This window comes from Chelonoidis abingdonii, chromosome 3 (genome assembly GCF_003597395.2).
Source record: "Chelonoidis abingdonii isolate Lonesome George chromosome 3, CheloAbing_2.0, whole genome shotgun sequence".
NCBI classification, from domain to species: domain Eukaryota; kingdom Metazoa; phylum Chordata; order Testudines; family Testudinidae; genus Chelonoidis; species Chelonoidis abingdonii.
Window position 1 is genome coordinate 210,523,849 of NC_133771.1, and position 7,288 is coordinate 210,531,136.

A 7,288-nucleotide genomic window follows, 5' to 3' on the forward strand; every position below is an offset into this window, starting at 1 on the left:
CAGCGCTGGTCGCTGTCAGTGTGGACACACTGCAGCGCTGGCCGTACACAGCTGTACGAGCACAGCTGTAACTACCAGCGCTGCAAAACTGCCAGTGTAGCCTCAGCCTCAGTCAGAGCTTTCCCTGGGGTATGAGATTCTCAGGTGCACTGGGGACAGATTTGCTTTGCCAGAAAAAAAGCTGCCCTAAAGCCATGTGAAAATCCCCTCAGCTCCACTTCCTGCAAGTGCTCATGTGTTAAAGGTCCTTGCTGTGACAGTCCCCTGCTGGAGTGTTTTGGCTCTTTAGCTGCTACAGCTCGAGCTAATGCTTTTAGCCCTGGTTCAGTCCCAGGTGTGTGGGTCAAATAAAGCGTCTGTCACACAAGCAGCACAAGGGAGCATGACTAGGAATGGTGAAAGTGCCTTAAAAGTGCGGGGGTGCCCACAGGTGCCTGAACTGTGGTGCCGTCCCCAAGGCCCTGCCCCTGCACTGTCCTCCCCGAGCCCCTGCCCTCGTGACACCCATTTCCAGAAGCCCCATCCTCAAACTACTACTTCTCCCTGAGCCTCGGCCCTCTCACGTCCCTTCCCCAGAGGCCCTGCTCCCATTCTGCCTCTTCCCCACCTCCCCGCTCGCTCCTCTCCACCCCTCCCCCTGTCACTCGTCCTTATGGCAAGTAAAAAGTGGGGGGCATGGCCCCTTGGCCCTCCCATTCCAGTGCCCTGATCATGACCAAGTATTCCAAGCCATTGTAACAGCTATTGACAGCTAGCATGAGTTTGGCCAGCCCCAGGATTGGGCCAACTGCAGCTCATTGCCACCCACACTGTGCCACCTGCTACTTTGCTAGACCCCACGAACCAGCCCTTTGTGTGACTTGGCATATCAGTTACTGTGTGCCACAGCCTGCTTGCCTTACTCATGCAGACCTCCCCCCCGCTCACCCTGAAGTCAGTGTTTGCTTGCAGATACCAGCTGGTTTACTCTAGTGAATAATGGCTGCAGGATCAAACCCTTTTAGCTAGATAGGTTATTTATGTAGCACCAAAAGTACCTACAAAGTCCCTACCCTGAATTTAAAGAAAATCTCCAGGGAAATAAGATTTTGCATTCAGAGACAGAATGAAGATAGATGTATTGTCTAGATGAAAACAAAATTCATTATGAAATTAATACTCTGGCTCTAAATAATAGTCCATTGTTGCCACCCTATTCTGTATGTCACAAAGCAAAATCAGATCAGGATAAAACATTACATATGTCTTGCATAGCTGGGGCCTGCGCCAACTCCCAAGGAATTCCACAAAAGAGATTTACCACTGATTTGCACATGGGTCCTGGCCTATAATACATGCGAACAGCAAATAGCATGCAGCGCACAGACCTAGGCTTGTTTAGACCATAAACACTGTGGTCTAAACAAGCCAGGAGGTTAAATAACTGTGTTCTTGCCTTTATATTCCTTGTAGGAGAAAAATTAACTTGTACTCACTCTGGGGTTTGATTAGCCAATCCAAAAATGTTTCTTCTTTTACTGGCTTTTGATGTAATTCTCTGTTTTTTTGGATACTTTCATTGTTAGACTCATTTTAAAAATTCTTTTGCCTTCCTAGTGGGGAAACACTCATCTCTGGAGCCTTTACAACCTGGTACCATCTCCTCTTTCTATTGCTCCCTGCTAGCTTCGGCTTATCTCACTGTGTCATTAAGGAATGCAGGCCTCATCCTTAACATTCCAGCTCAGACCATCAGAGGCTTTGACTCAGATCAAGGGAGAGGCAGAGGTGGGTTCTGTTTTAGATTTCAAAACCCAACCACATACACAGTCTGTGCAAAATGGCCTGATCGAAAAACATGCCCAAACTGAGATCCTGGCCATTCCCTTTGCCTTGTCGCTAGAAGCCTTTGTAGAGTTGGAGAGAGGAGAAAATAAATAAGTTAAAGAAACAGCGGAGGCTGGTGATGTGTGAAAGTAGGTGGATGAAATTGACACACAGCAGAGCTTGCTGTCTGGTCACCCTACTCTAAACAGGCTGTAAGTGTGAAAAATCAGGACCGGGAGTGGGGGTAATAGGAGCCTATATAAGAAAAAGACCCAAAAATTGGGACTGTCCTTATAAAATCGGGACATCTGGTCACCCTCGTTTACAGCAGATTGCCATGTGTGTCTGATTCAAAATAGGATGATGGCAACACTATCTACCCGTACGGCCATCATCAGTATGACTGTAGCTATTCATTACTGGTCAGATCAGGTCTCCATTGTGCTAGGCACTGTACTAACCTGTGGGAAGGTGCAGTCTGTTCCCTGGAGAGCTGACCATCCATAATGCAGACAACGGCTGGGGAGAATGCTGAAGAACAACAAAAGCAGAGTCTGATCCTGCAAGAGCGCTCATCATCTTACCGAACATGCTCGGTGTCTCCGAATTGGGCCCAGGTAAGGTGCTGAGCACCTGGCAACACCCACTGACGTTGGCTGGAGTTGCAAGTGCTCAGCACTTTTCAGGATCAGGCCTGTAAAGGGCAAGATTAGGTGGTGGTTTCCACCCTGGCTGAACTGAATGGCCCCATTGTTAGTTACTGTGCTGTTTTCTCAAAGCTCCAAAGGCTGCCTGGTTTAACTCCTGGGGTGAAATCAGTGGGGCTGACTGAGTGAGGGCAGAGTTTAGTGGGGCAGTCTTTTAAGAATGTGAAGTGATTAGTCCATTTTCTCATGCAGATACATTGCCAATAAATACCAATCTCCCAGTAGCAAATGCTCCAGCTGTACATTCTGGCGCAAGGCAAAGAGAGTGCATCTCCCCCTCTTTAGGATGGCTGGAGATGAGGGAAGTCCAAAGAAAAGTAGCATTTGAGGATGGAGTTTTCATAAGCTCTAAGCACTGGTCTAACTCAGCTCCCACAATGAGCGCTTTGGCTAGTCCCACTTCAAGTGGTAATTGAATCAACTAACGGGGGCAGGTACAAAACAGCTGAAGCCACAGACAGAGGGTATCCTACTGTGTCGTTAGCAGGAGCCCAGGCTACACAGTCAGGTGAGCAGTCTCTCAGAACTGAGCACAAGTCTGCATGAAGATGCTCTGTGCCAAGGGGAGCTTTCCCATCAGTCGTAATACACGGGGCGTTAGGTCAGTATAACAACGTTGCTTGGGAAGGGGGGGAGGGGGCGGGATTTTTCACATCCCTGAGTGACATAGTTATGCTGATATGGGGTTGTAGTGTAGACCAGACCTCAGCGGGGCTGCTTGTGTGTATGAGGCAGCAGGATCAGGCACTAGGTCGGCAAACCCTTTGCCTTGTCTTAGAACTGAGCCAGCTGACTACATAGTCTACAAGGGAACAATCTGTACATCGCCTGGGAACCACAATGGCTTCCAATAGTCCCCTTAAGAGACCATATCTTGTTATCTTGTTTCTCTGGATGTTCTGCTAGTTTTCAAGCCCCCCCGCCCCCCAACTCAGATAGTGAGTGACATGGCCCGAGATAAGTCTTGTGTGCACATACTATCAAGGTCTGTAGGAAAAGCAGTGCATGGATTAAAATGTTGTCATTGGACTGTGCAGGTCTGCCATGCACAGATGTGTTACTCTCCTGGGAGAGCAAAGGCTCCGAAGAGAAGACAAACCACATTGTGATGATTATTTGGCTTGCAGTAGCACCTGGGGTCCTGGGCTTTTGTTTACGCTTTCACTTTGGTGCAGTCCCTAGTGACTCCTGTCCCTGCTGTCTGTGTGGTTTCCTATAAGATCTTCATCTCCTTCCTCTTCCTAATGATTATTTGCATTACAGTAGTGCCCAGAGGCCCCGCCTGAGATCAGGGCCCCAGTGTCCCAGGCACTGTACAAACACAGTCCTGTAGCTCACAAGTGAGGTAGATGAGACAGACATAAGGTGAGGGAGAAAACCCAAGGGAAGGGACTTGCCCCAGCTCTAAGGGCAGAGCTGGGACTAGAGCCCACGGCAGCTTTATAATTAATGAGCAATGCCTCCAACATGTCCAGTCTGCCAAACACAGGTTACGCCCTTCTCTGGTCAGTGGTGGGGAAACACCCCGTTCCTCAGACCTCCGGGGGGGATGGTACTTGAGGTGAGAACTTTGGTTTCTACATTCAGTTGGGGCCTCCTTCCAGGGAAGGCTGCTCTTAAAAACCACTTGCCTGGTGTGGCTGTTTCCAGGGTTTGCACTTTGAGTCTCCAGGCGCCTGCGGAGAAATGTAAGCGAGCGGGCGACTTTATCTGCTGCTTGAGAAATCTCAAGGCTGGTGTCAGCAGACAACCGTCAGCATCGGCCCTTCTTCACCGTGACCCTTTAGTGAAGAGACCTAATAGCACCCCCCACCCCAGTGTGGGTGGACAAAGAGGAGCGAGGTATAGAAATTGTTCTCCCTCTCTCTTCTCCCCCCCACCCCCTCAGGCTGTGGGGGAGGGATTGGTCCTGCCTGGGGAGGGGTTAAGAAATCTTCCCACCACCTTGCTGGTAAGGGTGCGAGGGAGCTGGGAGTGTGGAGAGGGGAGGAGAGTGGGCCTGTCCCCTCCCCCCCTCCTGGGGAGGGTGGGGAAGCTGGCATGTGGGGGAGGGAGGCTAGGCCAGATCTCTCCCCTAGCTGTGGGAAGAGGAGAACAGATGCAGCTGAGTCACTCATATGTATAAAGCAAGCGCCAGGCAATCAGAGCAGCGCGGACCCCAGCAGGCGGCCTGGACAGGTATGTGCAATCTGTTGCGACTGAGTGGGTGGGACTGGCTGTGGGCACTGACATGTCCAGGTTTCTAACCAGCCCATTTTCCACCTGTCCCCCTGGGTCTGAACTCCACAAGGGCTTGTGGCATTTCTGCTGCCCCAGGACTGGACTGGAGGCAGAAGACCCTGAGGCTGCTCTCTCTTGGGCTGACGGCAGAGCAGGCTCTTGCAAGGCCTCAGATGGGGGGGCATAAAGGGGACACAGACCCCATTTCCCCTGTGCTTGTCACAGACAGAAGGCAAGCGGGACTGGAAAATGCCTGGCCCAATGCAGGGGCTGCAGCAGCAGCGAATGGTAACCATTCCTAGCAGAGCAATAAGGGGAACACAATTGACCTCTGTGTGCCATATAGCAATGGGCTTTAATCACCCTGCCAATTAGATTTTTTTGGCTGAGGGTTCAGCTTTAAGATGCCAGCAGAGCAGGAATATGGTCTAATGGTTAGGGCACTAGGCCTGAGCCCCAAGCCTCCTGGGTTCAAGTTCCTACTCTGCCACACACTGGCTGTGTGACCTTGGGCTAGTCACTTACGGTGAGACTTTTAAAGGTACTTGGGTGCCTAGGGGGAGTCTGAGTTGCCTAAACTCCCTCTGATTTAAAAAGAATCCAAATGGGTGTTAGGCACCTAACCCACTTACACCCTTTAGAAAATCCCATTAGGCACCTGTCTGCATTTTTAGGCACCTTCAGAAAACAGGACCTAGTCTCTCTCTGCCTCAGTTCCCCATCTGTACAGTGGGGATAACATCACTGCCCCAGCTCACCAGGGGGTTGGGAGGATAAATACAGTCAAGGCTGAGCTGCTCAGATACTGTGGCAATGGCAGGGGGACAGATACCAGAGATAGCTAGCTCTGTGTGCATGCACAGCTGTCGCTTTGTTCAGTTCTTCCCACTTGTTCCAGGCAAAGCCTGCACGCAGGGGCAGCGGAACAGGCTGTGTCGTACACAGCCAGCACGGGGCTCTGGGGAGGCAGCAGATGGAATTTAGGGAGGGCATCTGCACTTTATGGAGAAGCCTGGCAGCTGCTGTTGTGGTGGCTGAGGGGTGAAGGCTGCAGCATACACGCACCCAGCCAGCTCTGACCTAGAGCAAGCACTACAGAGGAGAGGGATGGGGAAGGCAGATGTAACGAGATACTAATGACAGGCCAGATCCTGCAAAGAGCTGAGCACTTCTGAGGTGCAGGCTCCTCAGCTCCCTGCTGAACAGAGGGTGCTCCTCGCTGTGGAGGGTCAGCCGCTGTAGGCACACACGAGGAGAAATGCACGGGGTGGGGGTGGGAGCTGCATACACTTCTGATGCAGAGTGATCTGGGGAGGGGCAGCGGATCGAACCCACTGGTGCTGCGCACATAGCAGTGTGATATATATTATGGCTCATGCACCTGCAAGTCCTCAGCGGGAAATTCTCTGTGTCCCTGGCCTTGCCTAAGGGACCCCTCACAGCTATGGCTGTTAGGGGATTTATAGGCACTCTCCTTTGTCTGGATGGGGACCGGTGAGGAGCAGGCTCCAACCAGAGCTGCACAAAAGAAGAACTAGTACTCAAACCCCCTTACCTAGGTCACAGGGTCCAGAACAAGCAGTTCAGAGGCTGGGGTTTTTCCAGGTAAAAAGCTCCAGAGCTCAGGTAGGGAATGGGAGCAGAGTGCGCTAAAGCAGTGAGTGACCAAGGGAGCAGCTTCTTGCTGACAGGTCTCTCTCTGCAGGGGGAAATGGCCCCTCTTGAGTTTTGGCCATTTTGGTGCAAGGCAATGAGGACCCCTGCATACACTGTAATACATCTTTGACACTGGAAAACCCTGAGTCTGTGACACTGAATCCTCTACTACCAGGAAAGTCACCTGCTGCAAGGCCCCTGCCACCCCTTGGGAAAGGGCTATTGGTGTAACTGTCAAAGAGCTAGAAGCAGATCAAGGGGAGAGTTTCAGAAGTGCCCAAGGGATTTAGGAGCACAGGTTTTCAAAAGCCCTGAAATGGCTTAGGCAACGGCTACACTACAAAACTCTGCCAACATAGCAATGCTGATCGGGGAGTGTGAACCCTGACCGATGTAGCTGTGCTGGCCAAATGCCCTCCTGTAGACTCGGCTATACTGGTAAAAACACAGCAATGCTGGTAAAGGCTGTGTCCACACTATACTCCTGGGGGAATTCTGCACCACTACACGTGTGCGGAATTCATGTTCCCCGCAAATTTTTTTCTCTGCAGAAAATACATTCTGCCAGAGAGGTGCTGCAGCTACCCCTTTCACCCACCAGGGACTGCTGTGGCACTCGAACAAACAACTCATTGTGGCAGCCAGCTGCCAATAAGGAGGAGAGGCTGTGTTCCGCATGGCACCCTGCCTATGGGGCCAGTTGAGGAGGCATGGAGTATGGGGAGACAAAGTGGAGCACACGAGCTTGCTGGGGGAAATCATAGAGTGGGGGGTTCAGAAGGGCTAGTGGGAGGGACAGACTGGGGCAGGAGCTGAATGGAAGTGGGGGGTGCAGGAACACCAGAGGGACAGTGAGTACAGATCCACATGGGAATGAGGATAGCTGAAAGGGGGTTGAG